The sequence below is a fragment of the Puntigrus tetrazona genome, chromosome 7 (assembly GCF_018831695.1).
Source record: "Puntigrus tetrazona isolate hp1 chromosome 7, ASM1883169v1, whole genome shotgun sequence".
NCBI classification, from domain to species: domain Eukaryota; kingdom Metazoa; phylum Chordata; class Actinopteri; order Cypriniformes; family Cyprinidae; genus Puntigrus; species Puntigrus tetrazona.
This window is the reverse complement of record NC_056705.1, coordinates 34,337,456-34,359,901: the sequence shown is the minus strand read 5'-3', so window position 1 is coordinate 34,359,901 and position 22,446 is coordinate 34,337,456. Positions and strand designations below refer to the sequence as shown.

The 22,446-nt window shown below is 36.9% G+C and overlaps 1 pseudogene; it reads right to left on the bottom strand.

The window, feature by feature from the left end:
• Positions 1–5,007: 5,007 nt before the first annotated feature.
• Positions 5,008–22,446, bottom strand: part of LOC122347995 — a 28,020-nt pseudogene continuing 10,581 nt past the window's right edge.

Here is a 22,446-nt window from a genome sequence, read left to right as displayed (position 1 = left end):
AGCAAACAGAAATAACTAAAAGATACCATAATTTACATCCATGAAAATTCTAGTTAACAGGAACACTTGTGATTGAAACAAAGAAATCATTAAAAAAAATAATAAAATGCATAGGCATTTTTTTTTGGAGTCCGTATTGTGTAAACGTCTTTAAAACCCCTGCTTTTGAATACAATTATTTTTGACACTCGAAGGAAAATCGTTATGGATGTGTCGCGGGCCTAATAGACCGTTTCGTGTACATTTGAAATTCATTTACACTAATGGCGCACTGCCGAACAGGCGAGTCTGGTGCACCTGTTGCCCTCGTGTTGTGAGAGATTCGGGCCGCTTGTAAATGCCCTCGGGCAGGGCAGTCAGCTATGGCAGCCATAATAGAATCATGAAAAGCTTTGACACCTTGATTAAACACAGACTCGTCTGATCAGAAATAGCCGCGCAGTTAATTCAATGACCGCAATGATCAAGGTTTAGATTTTATCTTACGGTCTGGCCCTCGAAGTAGCGAAACCCGCGGCCTGCCTTTGACAAAGCTAAGAGAGGGCCGTTCGTTAATCGATACGATCTGAGAATAATACATGTTAGACAGTCTAATGGTACTGGAGCTAATCGAATTGAAGTCGAGCGTATTGTTTTATCATCTGGCTCACGGGACCCACGTGATTGAGCATTTGTTAATTGGAGACTAATTCGATCTCCTGATGATTATGATGAAAAGCTGTTACACTTTAAAGCGGTCTTAAAAGTAGCAAAGGTATATCATAAAAGACCTGCGTAACAACAATAAAGCGCTCTATTTAAATTAATAAATTAATAAATTAATCGTTTTTATATATATTCGTTTCAAATAAACCGCTGTGCATGTGATTTTAGCGTTTAATTATAAATTAAATTAATAATTAAAACCCCCACATGCATATATTTTTAAACCTGCTGTCTTTTGATGCCAAGCTGAGAATACACTTAATAGGATGTCAAATTTACATCCGAATGGCGCGAAAATGGCTCCACCAATAAACATACAGCTTTTGTGAATTAATGCTTACACTAATAAATGATTCCTTTCTTCTGTTATTTACGGCTGGAATCCACATCCGAGCACTACATCGCTCGCGTTGGGCTTCGCTGTAGTTAAGAGTGATAATGGGCTTAGTTCATTAGTTTGAGCAGCTCAGCGTGAATACAATAACGTTAGTTTCGGTTGTTTTCGTCCAGTTATTGTTTCAGTTCGAATTCGAACCGCGGCAAACCTTCTATTCTTGTTTCCGTGATAGCAGTTCGTGATTGTAGTTCAAGTGTATTAGCACGGGTTAGCAAAGGCAGCCTCTGTCTAGTGCCTGTGTGTGGCAATTCATATCTGTTAAATATGTGATACTCTTTAGCTGGATTGTATTAATTGTAATTACTGTGTGGATGGTTAGCTGTCCCAAGCGCACTGTCGCCTTGTGTGGAGAATAACAAAGAAGACGAGGAAAAAACATCCTCAGTGATTAAATTATGAATACAGAAGCTTACATACAGTGCTGTCTGATGGAGCGCATTAAATAAGCAGTGTGTACTTAGTATTGTATTGGCTCAGCAGGTAGAAGAGACAGATAACTGACAGATAACACACAGTATTCAATTCGCACAGTCTCTCTCCCTCTTCTCCATCTCTCGTATTCACTGTCTGTCAAAGTGAACACACACTCACACACACACACACACACACACACACACACACACACACGTGTGAATGTTTTGCCCACGCCTCCTCCTCAAACAGAAGTCTGGTCTGAAAAGCACACACACACACACACACACACACACACACACACACATACAATGGATTACAAGACCCCTGTGGGGCCTCGGTGCTTACAGAGCCCTCATTAGTGAAACACAATGGCACCCCGCCTCTTAAAGATCATTCAAGTAACAGACTCAACAGAATCTCCATAGATGACATGATCATTTATAAATGACGATGTAATTTATACATATATTCCCTATAAGCTGACAAAATAGAACCCAGTTCATAATACAGCGAACACGCCTATAGATCTGAAATGTTTATTTCTTTTTTCAGTTTAATCTAATGAGACGTGCAATCCTTTCTCTGAATACGGTATGATTTTTTTGACCCTTGCAGGGGTCAGAACCCAATACATAAAACCGATTTTCTAGCTAGGGAGCGGCTCGTCGTTTTAGTATGCATACTCTTGTGAAAGGGACAGAAATTTTATAACTTACAGTTTTGCTTATTGCTTGATTGTATTCTTCGGTAAGTGATAAGACTGTTATCAGCGCCGTCCATTGTTCAGTTCTCAGCAAACTGTGATGAACTACTGTATGTCACAGCAGGCCAATGCACTGTATTCTGCTCTTATCCTGACACCTACATATCAAACAGACATTTGTTTCAGGCCTTTGACTTTGACATAGGGGTAGGCTAAATACATTTGGGACATGCGTGCATTCGAAAAATCTCATATAATTCGCTTGCACGAGAACCCCGAGCCGTGATTTTGCTCCACACGTGTGCATGTGTTCTCTTTAACCTTGGGGAATTTAAAGGTATGCCTCTGTCCACTCCAAAGATACCGGCAAAGTTTCTTTTTTCCAACATGAGATTTTCATTTCACCATGTCCCTTATAATAACTTAACAAAAATAATTCCAAAGGTTATTCTGTGCTCTAAAATAGACATTTTATTTCGTTGTGCAATGCAAGGTCCTTTCATAATCTGGAAAAACTTGAGGGTATGGTTTAGACACAATGTATCAGCTGTACCCAGTGTCCTATTGCTATGACAGATTGTTTAATTGTTACAGTTATGATAAAAGTCACATTTACACATATGCTATACACAAATTCTGTTAAAAATATGTTTGTGATATTTCGGCTGCCTATTATTAATGGATGACTATCAGAAAGTTAGTCTACTGTTTATTCTACCCTATTTATAAAATATTTATAGTCATATTATCCTCATAAAATGTATCTCATGTTATTTTACCAGACTTTCCTCAACTCTCGTTCAGTGTCATAAGTGCTCTTAATATGACACTGAATGAGAGGTAAGGAAAAAGTGAAAAGAGCACATAATAATAAGAACTCAAGAAAGCAGATTCGTTGAAAAGCAGATCGTTTTAAAATATTTCCACACAACGAGTCTGCTTCTTCCAGACTTTTATTTTTTTTTTATTTTTTCAGAACGTATATTGACGTTATACATTTTACCATGAAAACGCGACGCTTCCGCATTCGCATTCAATGTTTTTTGCGCGTTTTTTCTAATGTTTTTTTAAAGGACCTTCTTGTTTTTGTGGCTGTTTTTTTTTTTTTTTTTTTTTTTTTTTTTTAGAACGGCAGAATAATAAATTATTGTAAAATTTAAATAAGCCCGATATTTACTTAAAGGCACAGGATGCGATTTGTGATACTTCTGAGAAAAAATTTTTTTTTAATAAGGTTATATAGCCTAAACTAGTGTCTACGTAGGCGAGTAAATGTCATGAAGCGTTTTTAATACGACGGAAAATGTATAAACGGAGTATTTTTTCTCAGTTAACTCAGACTCAGTTAAACCATTGCCTCGCAAAATGATTCGAAGCGCTCGAATCGGATCACGTATCATGAATCATTTGATTCAGAACAGGATTTCCAAGTAAATACCCCTCCCCACACATACATAATTGCAGTGTTATTTAGTTATTGTCATCATTTCACGACCATGTAGTTTTTTCGGCAAATTTTTCTTTTTAGAAAAAAAGAATAAACTATTTTAAAATGTAAGATTCGCATTTTCAATTATTCTCATTGTTCATCGCTGTACAACGCACATTAATTTCGTTTAAATGGATCGTATTTGTAAATACTTTAATCTGTAGCATCTTCCAGATGTAAGGTACTTTCTTATATAATCTCATAATAGACTATTATGATGTTGTAACAGAGAAACGTACGTAAAATAGCCTAGACGTGAACTAATCTCAGGTAAAAGAGCCAATGCATTGCTGGTTACTGTATCTTCTTGAACTTCTAAACACAACCTGACAACACAGTTTGAAGCGCCTTTGCAGTATTGGCCCACCTGGATGTGCTATATCTCAGCTGGCTTTCAGGATACGTTAAAAATGCCATTTTACCATTTTGACAAGTTGCAAATTTTTATTTATTTTTTAAAATGTAGACGGCGTTTTGATGACACCTAGCGGCTGTTTGTGGTATATCTCCCTAAACTAATTCTGACAGAAACATCCCTTTTTTCCACCTCACCTGATGACCCCAATGAAGCTCAGACCTCGTGTGTTCATCAATTACAACGCTTCAAGTAAATGGGGTTGACGGTAAAGGCGTTAAACTGGACCGTTTAATGTAATTTTAGCTTTATCAAAATGTTTTTAATACTTCAAAACACATTCTCGTGTCAGCAGACAGGTTAGGTTTTCAACACGTGAACAAAACGTCCTTAACAAATTAAAAATGTTATGAGGAAATATTACTAACATGTTAAACTGATGCACCTGCAGAGCTGGGAACCTGTATTTGTATTCATTTTAATAATCAAATACACTGGATCAGTCAATTATTGTATTAAAACAGTTATACCTTACAATGAGGTTCCTTTAGTTAATATTATTGTATTAAATATGTAAATGAATAATACATTTATTAATGAATTATTTGTTAGTTCATAGTGCATAAATGTTAACTTTTGATTCCATAACTAATGTCTATGCAAACACTTCATAAACAGACTTCGAATAAAAACCGATCACTTTACGTTAATCTGTGTAAAACAAAAGAAACTTATTTTTACAACTTTAAAATGACAAAATCTAGCCTCATCTATAGTTTATCTGCTCAAGGAAGGAGCCATCAGAAACCTAATCTTTCAAGAAAAAGAATAAAAATTTGAACGGACCTTTAAAGTCATCATACACTTTTAAATTCCATAAAATCACATTAAACTCACACAGCGACATGTACATTGTCACGAGAGAGAGAGAGAGAGAGATGTAGTGTGTTTTAATAAAATCTTTATTCAAAGAAAGGAGTGAAAAGAAAGATGTTTGCAGATGTTTATAAAGCAAAGAACAGGTTACAGGAACTCTTATCAAGGAATCATATATAAAACGTATTCAGTCTGTACAGATTTCTATCTAAAACTGTAATCCATATCTGTCCACTATCATCAGTTCTTTAATTAGTTGGAATGACAGCTCAACAATGTTTTTTTTTTAATAAAATAAAGAGTATTCAAACATCTGGAACTCAGGTGGGCTTATATTCTTCACATGTATTGTATAAGCCCTCCCCAGACGCAGCGATGTGTGTGTGTGTGTGTGTGTGTGCACGTCGCTGTCTGTCCGTGTGTGAGAGTGCGTGTGTGTTTGTGTTAAGCGTGCTCGTTCTGTTCGATATTAGCGATAAGTCCCTTCGTATCAACTGTGGCCGGAGAACGGATGAGGTCGGAATTGACGTACAGCCTGTTGTCGAACGTACGTTCTCCGATCACAGGCCTGGGGATTTTCTTAAAAAACAGAAACGTGACGAGCCCCGCCATGGCAACGATGACCAAGACGACCCCTACTGCGATGCCAGCGGAGCCGTGGGACGCCTCTTCCACCACCTTCACTGCAACGCAGAAACAGAAAAGAGCGGAACGTTCAGATATGTCTAGATCATGAATTTAGAGATATATGTGTGCTTATTTTATATATATACGTGGTATAGATGGTTTCTCCGTTGGTGGTATAACTGAAATATGAAAAAAACAAAAAACATTTGTACATGTTTATGAAAGGTCATTTGTAATATTAAGCAGAGTTTGGAGCACTCACCTTTTGGAGTCTTGCAGATGTAAGGCTTGTAATCGTTGCAGTGTGTGCTAGCCCACATACCGGTGTGTGACTGGACTTCCACACAGCTACCAAAAGGATTGGGCATCTGGGCTTTCCAGTTTGTGTAATCTATCACCATATTATCAATCCACATCCACTCTCCTGCGACACGAACACACACACATATCAGACGGCGCTTCTGAGATCATTTTGAGTATCGTTTGTTTGAATTAAATGTATTATAAAATATATATGAAATACATTTCTAACCAATATGACTGCGGTGCATGCCGATCCAGAATGACTGGATTCCGTCCTGCAACATCTCGATATTCCGATTAATAAACACGGATTCTAGTCGGTTTTCGATACTCACCAGTGATGCTCCTAAAAATGAGAAATCGGTCTTATTAGTTTTTTTCAGTTATCAAAAAAAGCACACTAAAAGTGGTTCAATCAAACATTGTGAAAAAGAAAAAATACTCTCACACAAGTACTCTCTCAAATTTTATTAAAGGGTTATTTAGGACTTTTTCAGGCGTCAAACGGAAAAAGCACTGGAATATGATTGAATTGCATTCACGTGTGTTTCATATAATTCTTTCTAGATTGTAATCTGCCTTCAAAACGATTTTTTTGACATCGAATTATTCCGGCTGCTCTGAAAACAGGCTATAATTGAACGACGTGCCACCTGCAGGAGCGGAACCTGATTTGAAGAACAACATTCATTTTTGTAACTGTATTTTTCGATTGCATTTTTTTCCATACGTGGGCGACATAATGCAAACGCAATTGCAGATCTTGCATTTTCACTCTCAGGGATGCACAGTGACCTCTCTTCAAATGAAAACATTGTTACGCCGCAGATACTCAGTTTTGAGTATCTAGATAGATAGACAGACAGACAGACAAACGGGCAAATATATAAATAGATCAACACTCAATCAAAACTAATACATTTATTCTTGAGCAAACTATGTGATGCCTACCCATTCTCATGCATTCCACAGTGGCATGGGCCCAGTTTTCAGACCTAATGGTCATGAAGGTATAACAGTGTCCTCCAAAAGGGATCCAGGTTTTATGCCTCTTTGACTCAGGGCAGTTCCCTGGCAGCTGAGGTGGATCTGTAGGAGCAATGACTTTGGGGCGGTGCAAAGATGTTAGCATATCAACTTTGTCTTGAACTAGAAATTCAGTTGTTTAAAGCATTTTTATTTTTAACATTATTTTAATGTTTATTGCCGGCATAATGTTGAATGAAATACCTGTGGATCTCTTGCACAGGGAATAATACTTGTCGCTGCACGCTGTAGTTTTCCAGTCACCGTCCGTGTCGATGTATACACAGGCTAAATTATTTTTGGGCTCGCCTATGGCCCATTTACTGTAGCTTAAAAACCAGTTGTCCACCCAGCGGTACTGACCACTCGTCTAAAGCAAACAAATTTCACTGTTAAGATTCCTGACATTATCAGTACGTCTCACCATTGCAGTGACTATGATTTTGTCACATTCCTGAACAACATCCCTGTCAAAAGTCTTCACGCTTATCCTAATTTTTGATCTGAACCACAACCTGTACCTAAATTTAGAGGCAATTTATACATGGATGAGAATGTTGTTGAAGACCAGCTTCAATAATCTTCGAAATCTTACAGCATTATGCCGTGACGCACGTGAATACTGGTCTAGGAACATTTATTACATGGCAAAACCTTGCTACCCGTTTGAGCACAGTCACACGCACGTTATGCTAGCTTGACATTGTATACATTGTATAAATATTTGTACCAGGTTGCTGTTAAGACCGATCCACAGAGGCTCCTTAAGTTTGCTGACTCTAAGGATGGTGTAAGCCTGGCTGATGGAATTACGCACACTGGCAAGGTCACCATCATCTGCTTTACACTGTCTCCTAGCTTCATCCCAGCTCATCTTCTCCATCTGAACCTTGTATGAATCATTTGCCAGTGTAAAGAAACGCTGTGGCAATGCTGTTGTCACGGGATGAGCAAGCTGAGAGTCTGTAACACATAGGTTAGCATTAGCATACGGTTAGGTCAAATAAGCGATAACCTGGTGAAAAAATGCCTGCTTTCCAGTACTCTGCTTTGAACATTAAACTGCAGAGATTAGCTTGAGCTGTAAACAGTGCATTATTTCAGATAAAAATTTTGCCAAGATTTGATTTAATCATTGATCCAACCTGTTTTCTTTTGCAGATGAAACCTTTTGTTCTTCGCAGTTCTTGTCTTTCCACACACCTGTTATCCTCTCAGGGTCCTAACCATGACAACACAGTCGACCTGAAAGAAACAGTTCAGAAAACAATTACGAAGGCTGTACAACGGCTCATTAAAAAATAATAATAATAAAAAGATGGCCGTGCATTATTCTTCACATATAGCGATCTGAACAAATACCAAAAAGACGGTATTGTCTACTTTTAAGGCATCGTCAGACACGGCCAAAACGGCATCTTTAAAAAGACGCAAAGCAATTTCATTTAATGTGCAATAAGCACAAGCTATGTCAGGAGCATAGAGAGCACATAAAGCATGAAAAACAACAGAAATGTCCAGAACCATTACAATAACAGGTTCCAGGCTAGGCAATCATCTGTTAAAAGCTATTAAATATGAAAGTATCCTTAACTTTTATGTATACTTAAAGGGTAGCATGCAGTCCATGTGACATGAGTTTCGTTGCCAGAGTAGTACATAGATACTGTGATTTTCGCAAAATGGGTAGCTCACACATGTACATTGAATTTGTTTTGCACTAATCAGTTGTTCCACAAGATAGAAACACCGATTAACTTGCGAGTGCGGTTTATGTAGGTGTGAACAGTAAAGATTTAGTATATTCAGATAAAACATCTCATCTCGAAAGAGAGAAGTTGAAGATTGTGGTAATATTTATACACGCTGAATAGCATTTGAATAGCAATGGTGTGAATACTTGCCTTTGATTCCGTGTAGTATTGCCTAGAAGGCTCTGATGTAGGGTGACCCTTGGCCCAGTTTATGTAGTTGACACCTTTACCATCGGTCCACAAAAATGTCATCTCCCAATTGATATCATTTAATCCAATCCATACATCATCATCTGAACTAAGCATTAGAGTAGTAAGGAATGCTGAAAACGAGAGAGAGAGAGAGAGAGAGGGAATATCAATATCAATAACCCAATCAGGCTTTATTAAGAGTAGACATATTTCTAATAATATACACCTCGTATTAGATTTGATAAATTATTCAGATTTTATTGAAGAAGGTGCCATTATTCTGTTCCTAGACTCTATTGAACATGAATTTATATACACAGCCTTAGATACGTGTATTTTTCTGGAAGTGTTCTGGAAGGACTAGATCTAGAGCTTCAGGCCTCCAAATCAATACAGACAAGAGTGAAAAATACTGTTCATGCCTCTAATAAAATCGTCATCAGCGGATATAAGGTCAAGCATATAGGATATAAGATGACAACTTTACCACTAAGCTACAGAAAACAAAGAGCATTTTTAACAGATGGCTTCAAAGGGACTTAACTTGCTCTCAAAAGCGGAAGGTATCTCAAGGATGGCTTACCCAGCTGTTAAAATCCTGTGCTTGCTTGGAAAAGGTCATATTCGTAAGTGTAAAGTTACATCTTCTAAACAATTTCATTGTATTCTGCTCTGATTAAAAAAAAGCAGATTCTTTATGTAAATTAAAAAGAAAAAAAAAGCAGTTAAAACATACCAGACGTTAAATATGATTATTGAATCATCGGTGAGCAGAGATACAGAGTTTAGATGAGGTTTCCTACCCCTACTTAAGTCAAACTGAAAAGTAGACATTTTACGTTTATGTAATGCATTTTATTTGTAATTATTATTGTTTACATATGTAAGATCATCATTTAGTTTTTGTCTTGATATTTTCTATTTACTTATATAATTATATATGTTATGTTTAACATCTTACTCTAAATCCCTTGTAACGTTGTTTTTGTTGTTAACTAGTTAAATTAGTTTGTAAAAAAAAAGCAAAAAAAAAAATTCCTGCGCTGTGATTGGCTGGAGTCAAGACGGCAAAGTGATGACATCACATAACTAAAAAGACACCTGACAAAAAAATTTATAGAATTTTATAAGGAAACAAAAGTACATAAATGGTATAGTAGATAAATGTACTGTTTATTTAATTTAATTGTTTTTTCTTTTTTTACATGATTCCCTATAATTAATATTCACAATTTCTAGTATTTGCGTATGCTTTACATTTTGATTGTAATGTTGTAATTAGCATTGCATTGAATTTTCTCTCTGAAAAAGATTTGTTATGTGACATTAAAGTTTCTTAAGGGTCAAGATCATGTTATCTGCATCTCCCGCGCTCCACCAAGCCACTCCCATAATATCTGTCGCTCAATGCACGGCTTAGATTAACTATAGCATGTGTGTAAGGTTGTTCGAAAATTGAAAGTCCGCCAGTTGGCGAGTCCACTATCACTACTACTAGAGACGACAAAATCTGCGCTGGTTGAAATAGGTGCGGAGGTGGTTTGTTAGGCTACACATTTGCTCCTTTCTTTAACCTTTTTTCGTTAAAAACAACAACAAGTGGATCGATTGAGTGTAACCCAGGTTGGAATGTGAACTGTGGACCAGAGATACGTGGACCTTCAGGGTGCAAGCTGTGAGATGTTGGGTGTTTGGCCAAACTACCCTTGAATATCTCGCAGGATGTACACATGCTTAAAAGATCAGAGCTCTGTAATTGACATTTCCTTGACTCAGAGAGTTCTGTTGAATCCAAACCACCTCTTTTCAATAAACAAGAGTAAAACAAACAAGCAAACTACAAGTACTTCATGACAAAAGGACAAGAGAAAAGGAGCCATCAACCATGCTACACAGAAACAGTTTAAATGATTTACTGTGAACCATGCCAGAGATATTTTGGATCAAAATTCAAACCAAGGGGTATTTTATGGGGGCACCTGAATATCCAAAGTATCCATGTTTTGTATGTGAATGCAAATATATATCCCAAGTAAAAATACTCACCTTGCTCTCGTGACTCAGAATGGACACCAGGTTGCCTCCATGCAAAATGCATTGGTCCCGAGCATTATGCCATTTTATCTTCTCATTAAAATGCTTGTAACACTATTTAAAAAAATAGAAGTGCTTTGAATTAGAATGTGAAGCTGCTTATTGTGTTTTTTAACAAAGCTGAATTTTAAATTGCTTATCTATCTATCTATCTATTTAATTTTTACAATAGTTCTTACTTTCCCTTGAAACAGGCTCCACTCGGGAGTACAGCCTCCAGGTTGCACAGTGATGGGGGACACGGTGCCGTTAACAAAGTCAGAACGTCTTTCACAGATAGACGGCAGTGGCACACCACAGTTAATATCATTCCAGAATCCTTAAAAAAACAAAAATAAAAAAGAATGAATAAATGCTAAAATCTTTATAGCTGTAAATTAAAAACTACGAATATATTTTGCATTCCTAACTGATCAAACAGCAGAAGAAATAGTGAGAATGAGAGAGAGAGAAAGAGAGAGACTGATAATGGCATTCAGAAAAAAGACTGATTTCAAATTTACCATCACATTTCGACAGCCACTCTATTAGAAACATTCTCACATTTAACTTGTAGGACAGGTTTGAAAACCACTGTACTAGGGTAATACATAACAAATATTATTTAATGTAACCTTACTGTAATGTGTTACCAATAATTATAATTCATTTTATAATTCCAGAAGAATCAACAACTATTTATTCTTTTCTACAAACATCACATTTTTGAGGGCCAATATTTTAATCATTAAACATCGTGACAAAACGTAAAAACAAAAGTGCCTTAATATGTTTAAGTATTAAATATCATGATGCACTGTTTACATAAGCAAGCAAACGAGGCCCGAATATAAACGCAATCTGCTTAATTGTTCAGTGCTTTCCTTCAAGTGATTTTCTTCAGGAAACCATGTAAGACATTTCTAGGTATTTCCACGAATTTAACCATGGTTCCTCGAGGGACGCTTATGGGGGGTTGCCTTCAGCTTCACGCTCTGAATATGTGTGTAATCTGTCCAATAGAAGGGCAGGACGTCAAAACTGGGTGATGTCATGGGCCAGAAAGCTTTAGAAGCATTTGGAGTGCAACTGGGTTCAGCTTCTATTCACGGCTTGAGCACCACGAGGAGAGAAGGTGGCCAAGTGTGGCTAAAGTAGACGGAGACCTGTATCCTCAAGACCGACTTCTGTAAGCCTTGACCCCCAAGGAGAGGGGAGATCAGAGGACTCTAGGCTATGGAATAGCATCCTGCTCAAGCACTTAGCATAAGCTTCTCAGGCCAAGGTCCGTGGAGGAAATGTGTCACTAGGCCCACTGACTGGCCTCCGAGGGAGTGTGGTAGGCCGCAATGGCTGCCACGTAAACCCTAAAGGTGGAGTATATATATGTAGCCATGCAGTGGGACTAGCGAGTGTTTGTTGTCACTGTTACACCAAGCCAGCAGAAGCAACTGCACTTACCTCTCCATGAACAGCTGACTATAAATTCTGAAGCAGGCCTTTCTCTGGCATGTAGCATTATAGTTAGCCTAAGCCTTGTTTGTTCTTGCCTTGCTCCTCGGGTTGATATTCTCTGGACTTGACTCTGCCTGACTTTTGGTTTTTTGATTGTTTGCTGCCTGACCCTGCTTGTTTTTGGATTTTGTTTCTGATATTCCTGTTTGCTGTGTTTTGACGTCTGCCTGCTTTGGCCATGCCTTTATCGAATAAAAGTCTGCGAATGGATCCGCACGCCTCAGACCCCTCAATCACGACAGTCACTCACATGACTATGGGAGCTGAATGAAGGACTTTTGTAAGACAAAAGTGTTTTTGAAAGACAAATATCCACATTTTGAATGTAAACACTTTTTTCTTGCTTAGTCCAATCAAAAGGCTTGGAGCATCCAAGGGAATTTTTATTATAACTCTGATTGGTCTGAAAAAAGAATACATACACCTAAGATGCTTCACAGTTGAGTATAATAGAGGCTAATTTACATTTTGGGCAAAATACACCTTTAAAGCCAGGGGGTACAAACTGGAGCTCTAACCCCAAGTAGATACACCTCCACCAGCTAATCAGGATATTTAGGCTTACTATAAAATTCCAGGCAGGTATGTCAGGTTAAGTTGAAGAAAGTCAGTCAGAAACAGGTTTATATACCCTTGTTTTAAGGTATGAAAGTGATATAGCGTGCACTGACAACACACATGCAAAAAAAGAATATTTATGATGAAGAGTGCTTACCCATATTCTTGTAAATGGTAACACAGTTCTCATCGTTGTTGGCAAAATTTGGTTCATTTTGATCCCATGATGTATAAACAACGGGTGAACCATCCACCCAGCTACAAATAGACAACAAAAATCCAAGTATAAAACAAGCACAAATGTACTTCACTTAAACAATGCTTTGCAAAGGCTGTTATTGGTGATGGTGTTGCATAATAAGTTAATGCACAGTGTCCTTCGTACTCACCTAAATGATTTGTCCAGTTCCACCATCAACCCAATGTAGTATTGATTCTCTGACTTCCTAGATATCTACAAAACATTATCAGTAGCTCTGTTCAAATAATTATGCTATGATGTAGGAAAACTTCTATGACAACATGTTTCCATCTGAGCTACTCTTTGTCTTAAGCTGTGCGGCATTGCTGTAAAAAGCCATTAGAAACAATAAGTGGGCTTCTGTTTTTTTATTCCCTTGCCTGAGAATTTATTTCAAAGAAACATGTAGTTTTTCTTGAAAATATTCTAAAACTATACAATTTAGCAGAGGCTGTCTGACAGTGATGTACTCTGCAGAAGTGAACTGTGGCAAGCGTGTGTGTCTGAAAAACAACCTTGCTTTGATATGAGATTATCAAGTGTTGCTTGTTGCTTGCTCTTTTTATCATTAAAAAACATTTTTACAAATTTTAAAGCATATGAATGATTGAACTCCTCTCTGTGGACACACCGTTTTAGATGTTGTAGGAGGACAGTCATTTGGTATAATAATGAGAAAATTTAATTGGGGGTAATTGTGTTAAGTACATTCTATTATCAATCCCTCACAACATTTAAAATGTCAAATATTTGTATTTTTTACATTTAAAACCTGATTTGTCCCATGTCTCAAGAATGGTTGTTTGAATGAATCAGTATGGTTACGTTCACACACAGTTTGTTTTTTTAGAGCTGTACGAACAGAATAGGACTGGACAACTAGTTGTCTATCACGTCATACAGTGCAAGAGAGAGCCACTCTGCCACACAAATGCACGTCTGCCGTGTGTTACTTGCTTTCATGCATTGTTTTCGGTAACTTACAGTAACGGAGAAATGAGCTGCTTGTCATCTGAAAGTTTTACCTCGTCAATTTTCCACCGGAGCCGTGTTCGTGTTCTCACTGAGGTAACTTAATTTTAACCTCACAAATCGAGCTTAGAGCATGTCTAGAATGTGCAGACAATTGGATTGATACAACTGTTAAATAACGGCAGATACTAGCCCTATCAGCACTTTTGAAAGGCCTTCTAATTGAATTTGAGGACCAGATCAGGTGTGTTAAATGAGCGAGACGTACAAAAAGCAGGGGGACTCTGGGAAAGGCTGAAAAACACTGGTCTAAACAATAATTCATGTCAAATATCAAAATTAAAACACAATGAAAACACATAATAAACAAATAAAAGTACCTGTTTCCATATAAATTTTCTCTCTGTTCGACCAGAAATGACAACAAGATCTGCATGATTCTTCTTGCAGAATGATCGAAACATCTTCCATGGGTAGGAGCTCCTCATTAATAAAATATTGACTGCCGTTAAACATGGTCCAGCCATCAGATGTCTTGTTAAATTCCCTGTAAGATAAAAAGAGCATTACTTCTAATTGTCTTCACTTACAATTGTGTGATTTTTATTAATCAGATAAGCAAAGGCTGCACAATGTTCTCAGTTATCTTCTGACCGGTGAATAGTAATATTTGGTAATGCTTTATTTTTATGGTTACTAGAATATTAGTCATTTATTAGTGCTAATTAAGCACATACCTTATTCTTTATCCCTTTTCCTACTTAATACCTAAACTTAACAAGTACCTTATTATTAATAAACAGCAAATTAAGAATTTATTAAGGTGAAAAGTCATAATTAATAGTTAACAAGTGTTACCAATTCTAATGCGTTGCTTTCTTATATTCAAAAGATCTAGTCAAAAGATGTTGTCAGGGTGGAGATGAGGCGAGGACTCAAGATACAGGAAATATGGGCTTTTTAATAAAAAATAAATAAATAAAACAACAACAACAACAACAAAAACAAAAACTACCTCAAAGGGGGAAAACAGCCAGGCAGGCCGATAGAGCACAGCTAAGGGCAACAATAATACATATGACATATGTACTAAAAACAACGATGAACCAGAATATGACAGCAAACACTAAGTAGCAGGTAATGGAACTATTGAAACAATGAGGTGATGGGACAGGAGAGCAGATGGAACCAACGAACACACAATAAGCCATGTGCTCACACAGAAGACAGCCTCTGGAGGCCATCTAGTGCACACCAGATGAAGGCTGTTACATAACGGATGAGGGAGATGGAACTGTGGTGGACCAAGTGGAAGGACAGCAGGCCAGGCATGTGCAGTAGAAGAGCGACTGGAACCAGAGGTAGACCAAGAAGCCAAAGTGGAGCCAACAAGGCAGAAAGCCAGGGCGGACCCACAAGGTAGGAGCAGGTAGAGCAGATGGAGAAGATAAGTACCACTTGAGAGAAACTTCAGGAGGTTCTGCAGCAGAAGCCACCACCTTGGGAGGGACTTGAGCAGGCCCTGAAGGGCAAGCTCTGGAGTGGACATTGACGCCTTCCAGACTAGAGTAGGATTTGGTGTGGACTCTGAAGGCTCCCAAACTGAAGCAGCATCTGGAGTGATCTCTGAGGTCTCCCCGCCTGGAGCAAGTTTTGAGGCGGCCTTTTGGGCCAACAGGCCAGCAAAGTGGAAAGCTTAAAGTTCCCACGTTGGACACCTTTTTGGAGTTTTATTTTAGGTGATGATGTCCTTTAGAATATATATTTGTGGTATAAGTAACAAAAAACATCTCATTATGTTTTTAATGCTGTCCAAAAACGATTCTGGTCTAATTACTATTTATGAGCCTCTCTTCTGATTGGCCTTTTTTTCTGAGGGACGTAAAACCAGGCCATCATATGTAACAACATCACAATTATGTCAGCACTAGCTGGATGCAAAACAAAGGGAAAATGAGGAAGCTCATTCAAAACAACACAAATTCGGCTACATAAGGAGCTTAAAATATCATCTTCTTGTAATGTTGGGTGTCAGAATACAGCCTCAAATTAGAAATATGATCGCATAACCAATGTTACTGCCTGACAAAAAAAATGACAGCTGTGGTAAAACACTACAAAATGAGCAGACTAGAGAGAAACTTTTTTTCAGACTTTACATGTTAACTCTGGGAGACATTATCAGGAGACATGGTGTTAGCTTTCATGCTATGCTGATGATACTCAGCTCTATATTTCATCGCAGCCCGGTGATACACACCAAATTGAGAACCTAACAGAATGCGTAATTGATATAAAAAACTGGATGATGAGTAACTTCTAAATTCTAAATACTAAATTCTGAAAAAATGGAGGTGCTAATTATTGGACCTAAAAACCCTACATGTGATAATTTAGAACACAGTCTAACACTTGATGACTGGTCTGTTAATTCTTCATCATCAGTTAGGAACCTAAGTGTGCTGTTTGACAGCAATCTTTCCTTCGAAAATATAATTAATATTATATAATAAGAAATATTGATTAATGCGTTTATGACCTTGAGGTTAGATTATTGTAATGCTTTATTGGGTGGTTATTCTGCACGCTTGATAAGCAAACTTCAGCTAGTCCAAAAAACAGCAGCTAGAGTACTTACTAGAACTAGGAAGTATGATCATATTAGTCCGGTTCTGTCAACACTGCACTGGCTCCCTATCAAACATCAGATAATTTTTAAAATCTTATTAATTACCTATAAAGCCCTGAATGGTTTAGCTCCTCAATATTTAACAGAGCTCTTATCACATTATAGTCCTGCATGTCCGCTGCGCTCTCACAACTCTGGCCATTTGATAATACCTAGAATATCAAAATTGACTGCGGACGGCAGATCCTTTACCTATTTAGTACCCAAACTCTGGAACAATCTCCCTAACACTGTTTGGGAAGCAGACACACTCTGTCAGTTTAAATCTAGATTAAAGACACATATTTTGAACATAGCCTACACTTAACACACCAACACACTTCTATTTTTTAAATCCATACATCCCTATCATTGTACTCTCATATTTTATACTGTTCAGTGCTTTGATACACTCTGTGTTGTTAAAAGTGCTATATAAATAAAAGTGATTGATTGATTGATTGATTGATTGATTGATAGAAACAACCGTAAAAAAAGTCTTTTTTTTATTAGACCAAATTTTTAGCATATACAAGAGGTAAAATACCATATAAATTCAGTTTGTTTTCTCACAGAAATCGCTTGTTTATGTCTTAGGTTTTCAGTGTATCATTATGATGGGGTATGGTTTAATTTGGATTTCTTTGTGCATGTTTTTTTTCCTCTCATAGAGAAAGCTCCCTATACCGACCATTATATGAACGACAGAATACAATGGGTTAACTTAAAAATCTAATGAAGAAAAAAAGGTAAGCTGATAAACTTCACATTTTAGTTTCAAAGTGAACTATTCTTTTAACATAACTTTTATTTTACATGTATACAATATTTCTTACATTTAAACTCATTTAACAAGCATTTTAAAAATATTAATAGTAATCAGTCAAAACGGGTGATGGAAATAACATTGTTATAAATAAACAGCATTATTAACAGCATTATTTTATTCCAGTAACAAGTAATTGAATGAGTTTCCCCCGTTACAATGCGTTTTATATAGTAATCATTAGTAGGATAAACAATATCTTAAGCATATAAAAAAAATAGTGTGGTGATTCTATTCCCAAAGTGTCCATGGAGAGTCGATAATATTTACAACAATATATTGAGTTTGATAATCTCTCACATTGTCCCAGATACATTAAAATAGTGTAGATTAGTGTTAAATGTTTAATAATAACAATGTATTCCACCAGTAATACTTCTACAGCACATAAATCTTAATAAAACTGAAATACTGTAACGTATGTGTTAACAAATGACATCCTACTGTAAAGTATTACCTAATTATTCATAAATTATATGTGATTGTTACAAAAAAATTTAACCTTATACTAAGATCTGCATAATTATTAGGCAGGTTTTCTTTTACAGGTAAACAAAAAAAAAAAAAGAGTTATACCAAATTAAAAAAATTAATTATTAAATGTCCATGAGAATGTTATAAAAGTGTGTCCACTAGCAGCAGGGTTACATTATATAATCATAAATAGTTTATTATATGATGAGATTTTTTCTTCTTGTTAAGACAGTGGAAAACAGTACAGTTGTGTAATGAAGTAAATGTAAGGAACAATGAAATCGAATAATGAATATGCAGAAATATCCTTACCCTGGGTTGCAGAAGTTGGTGGTGGTTTGGGAGTTGTGCCTATTGGAGAAAAGAAAAGGATTAAAAAAAGAATACTGAATTATCTAATTGGGCGGGCACTTGTTAATGTGCATATTAAAAGTGGATGCACATGCATATTGTATGGATCTAGTTATGTCAGAATATAACGTATAAATCAATGCTGCGTGAGCTATGCATTATACATACTTAATTTATAGGTTAAGTCATTTCTCTCAAAAAAAAAAAAATAATACAAAATAATAATAATAAAATTAATTGTCACTCACTTTTTTCCTACTAAATGAACATAAAAATGTAAAATCTTACAGAAGATATGAAAATGATATGAAAAATCAAAAAAACAAAACAACAACAATTTGTGGTAGTTTTAAATAACAAAGCAAGAGAAATAAAGATAAGGAAGAATCAAAAGAACAAATTATGACTTAATTCATAATTCTATCCATGCATACCTATTGGTATCTGGCAAATCCAATTATTATAGTATTCACAAGCACGGTCATTCCACCAGCGTCCATAATAAAGGCTGCTTTCTGCACAGTGCTCGTCATTGTTGTAGTTGTTTGGTTCTCCGTATCCCCAGTTATCAAAATCAGACTAAAAAGAAGACATATTCACATCATCATACATTGCGATTATATATAGTCTGGTTCATCGGTTCGTTGGATGGGATTGCTTTCTCACTCCACCTGAACCTCTCCAGAGTTTGTTTTCAGTCGACTGATTGTTTTTGCACGATTCCGAGCGCTTTTTCCATGTTCACATATGTGCAAACAAACCAAGTTAAGGGGGAAAACACGCCATGCTCGAAACAACGAACCAGGTGTGAAAGCACCTAAAATAATTCCAACTCAAATATCAACTCAGTATCTGTTGTTCTTATTTATAATTGTTGGGTGAAAGCAGGATAACTTCGTAGTTAACCAATCATTTTTACACACACCCAATCTTGATCACCCTGTCTTGGGCTGTTTTGAAATAATGACAATTATGGCTTTCTAGGACCCTCCTTTTATACTTCAACTAATTTCAATACACCCAAAGCATTATTCATTTTTAAAAATAAACTGCTATTATTTTGAACACAACTGTACGTCATAATTTTACCTCAAAGTGTCACGAATAGGGGTAAAAAAAATATGAGCAGCAATGAGAAAACACTCACAGGGGTTCCATCACTCCACACAAAACCAGAATTACCATCAAGCATACTGAAACCTATCCATGCCGGGTCTCCATGCATTAACCTGCAGAATAAAAACATGTTTCCCACCATTATGGAGTTTCTTGGTGTACCCTAAAAAATGATCATTGTGTCACAAATAATAATATAGAATTATACCAGTACAAAACGTTTCATGAGCACTCACGTTAACCTGCCCATTTGTTGTGTGAGCGTGGAAGCTTGCCAAGTCACCACCGATGGCTTTACAGAAATCACGAGCCTCAAACCAAGTCTTTCTCTCATCACTTTGCTTATAGAATATCTGAAAAGCAGAAATCAAAATTGAGATTGTCTGGAAGAAAGGAAAAAAGAGTTTATTTCATGATTGTAAACCTGCAATTGCAATTATGTGGACAATTGAGTTGAGCGAAGATGAATCAATGTTTTGAGGAGTATGTGTGACTGTCAGTCACCGTGGAGACTCTGCTTAGAAATCACAGATTTTAACCTACATAAGTCTGCCAAGTTTAAAAAAAAGGATTAAAATAAATTGCACTACCAATGGTGATTAAATCGAACTATCGGTGAGCTCATATCATATCAAACCATGCAAATTATATTATAATGTCAACAACATTAGCATTGCATGACTATGTGTGGTGTATGAGGAGACATGGTGTTAGCTTTCACTGTTATGTTGATGATGCTCTTTATTTCTTTGTGGCCAGTTGAAACACATTAAATTGAGAATCTAACAGAATGCGTAGTCGTCGTATAAAAACTGGATGCCAAGTAATTTCTTAACATTAAATTCTGAAAAACAGAGGTGCTAATTATCCGACCTAAAACCCCACATGTAATAATCTAGAACACTGCCTACACTGTAAAAAAAAAAAAAAAAATGACAAAATGCTAAGGGGAAAAACGTTAGTTGAACTAATTTTATTACTATCCGAGAAAACTAAAATATATTTTCTTCTTCTTCTTCTTTATTTTCAAACCCAACATTCAACATTCAACTGCTAAATGTTGACTAAACTAATAAAAACGAATCCAGAACACCGAGATCATTCTAACCGCGCAATCGCCTAAGTGTCTTTGCAGAAGACACAGCGCCGCTCATCTTATCAAGTTTACGCCCCAAGTCCCACTCCATAAATGTTATTTTTAGACTAAATTTAATGAGAAAATCATGCAAAATATTCATGATTATTTTTAATAAACGAATGAACATTTAGAAAGTGTTTTATGGGTTGTGTATCAAGGTGATGGCATCCACTATCCAGTGGGCCAACCTCTGTTTGGAGACAGCCTTCCCTTTCTGCTGACCTCTTGATGGAAGAGAGTGTGATCAGGAGTGATGTCAGACAAGACAACTGACTCCACCAGATCAAAGGGACCTCTCTGAAGGCCAGCCAGGACAATAGAGAGTCCCAATGAGGGATCTTAACCTTCTGGCACCCCTCAGGAACCTAACAACAAGATCGTGCTTCCCCAAAGAGCAGCCATCTACTGCATCATGGTGAGCTGCAACAGCAGCCACATACACTTTCAAGGTGGAGGATGAAAGCCTACGCTCCAACCTTTCTTCCAGGAAGGAGAGCACTAATCTGATCATGCATCTTCGGAGGTCTTCTCAGCGAGAACACCAGTTCATGAACAGACTCGACTTTAGGGCATAGGCTTGCCTCGTAGAGGGAGCTCTAGCCTGGTTAGTCGTGTTCACCACAGCCTGTGGCAAATCACTATGTCTGCCACGTTCCACAGGTCTGGACGCGGGTGCCACATGAGGCCAAGCTCCTGTGAAAGGAGGTCCTTCTCAGAGGAATGCGGCAGGGAGGGCCTGTTGCAAAGAGATTGAGTTTGAAAACCCAAGAAAAGTCCAAGTGGGCCAGTGTGGCAGAACCAAAACGGGAGAAAGACACATGTCATCAACAATGGACTTTTCTCTAATTAATTCACAGGAAAACCATTCTTCAAATGAACACACATATCCTTCAGGTCATTATGTACATTGTTATAAATAAGCATGATAATGATTATATGCATGATTATATGTACAATACATATAAATGCATTGTAAATACATTGTTATTGCTATAAATAATTGCAGTACATCATAATCAATTGTTATTATTGATATACATTTCCCTTAATGAGCTGATTTGCTACAATAAACAGAAATTTTTGACTTTTGAAGGAGTAGTTACTGTTTTGTAAAACTGTCATATTAATTACAATTCAAAGGCATTTTGTTTTCTTGACCAAAACAACATTTGTCAGAGAGGGCAATTTGAATAATTTTGAATAACTGGATTTCTTCTATGCCAACTATCTCTTTGACTATTGTGGATTCAAAAGCACAAGGATACATTGTCCAAGTACACACTGCAGCTAAATTTGGTCATCAGTTAACCTTTATATAAGGGAAAGATAACCTTGTTAAGCTTTCCAAAAGTACCCAGCGTTACGTGAATAGTGGATACACTTTTCTAGGGTGGCAACAGAGTTTCATAAGTGTGTTTGTTTGATGAACATTTAACGAACAAGGCCCAGTACAACAAATGTATTTACACATCGTTAGCTAAATTTGAGACTTGTAATGCATTTTAACTATGAAAACTATAATTCATTGTCCCTTAAGTCAGGCTGCAATGGCCAATGTTTCTGGTTCCCAGACATGACTGGAGTTGCGTCCAATTTTAGATCTTTGCGGACTGAATGGCTTTCTAAACGCTGACAATCAATATTAGTTATTTCAGATTAAATCAGGGGATTGG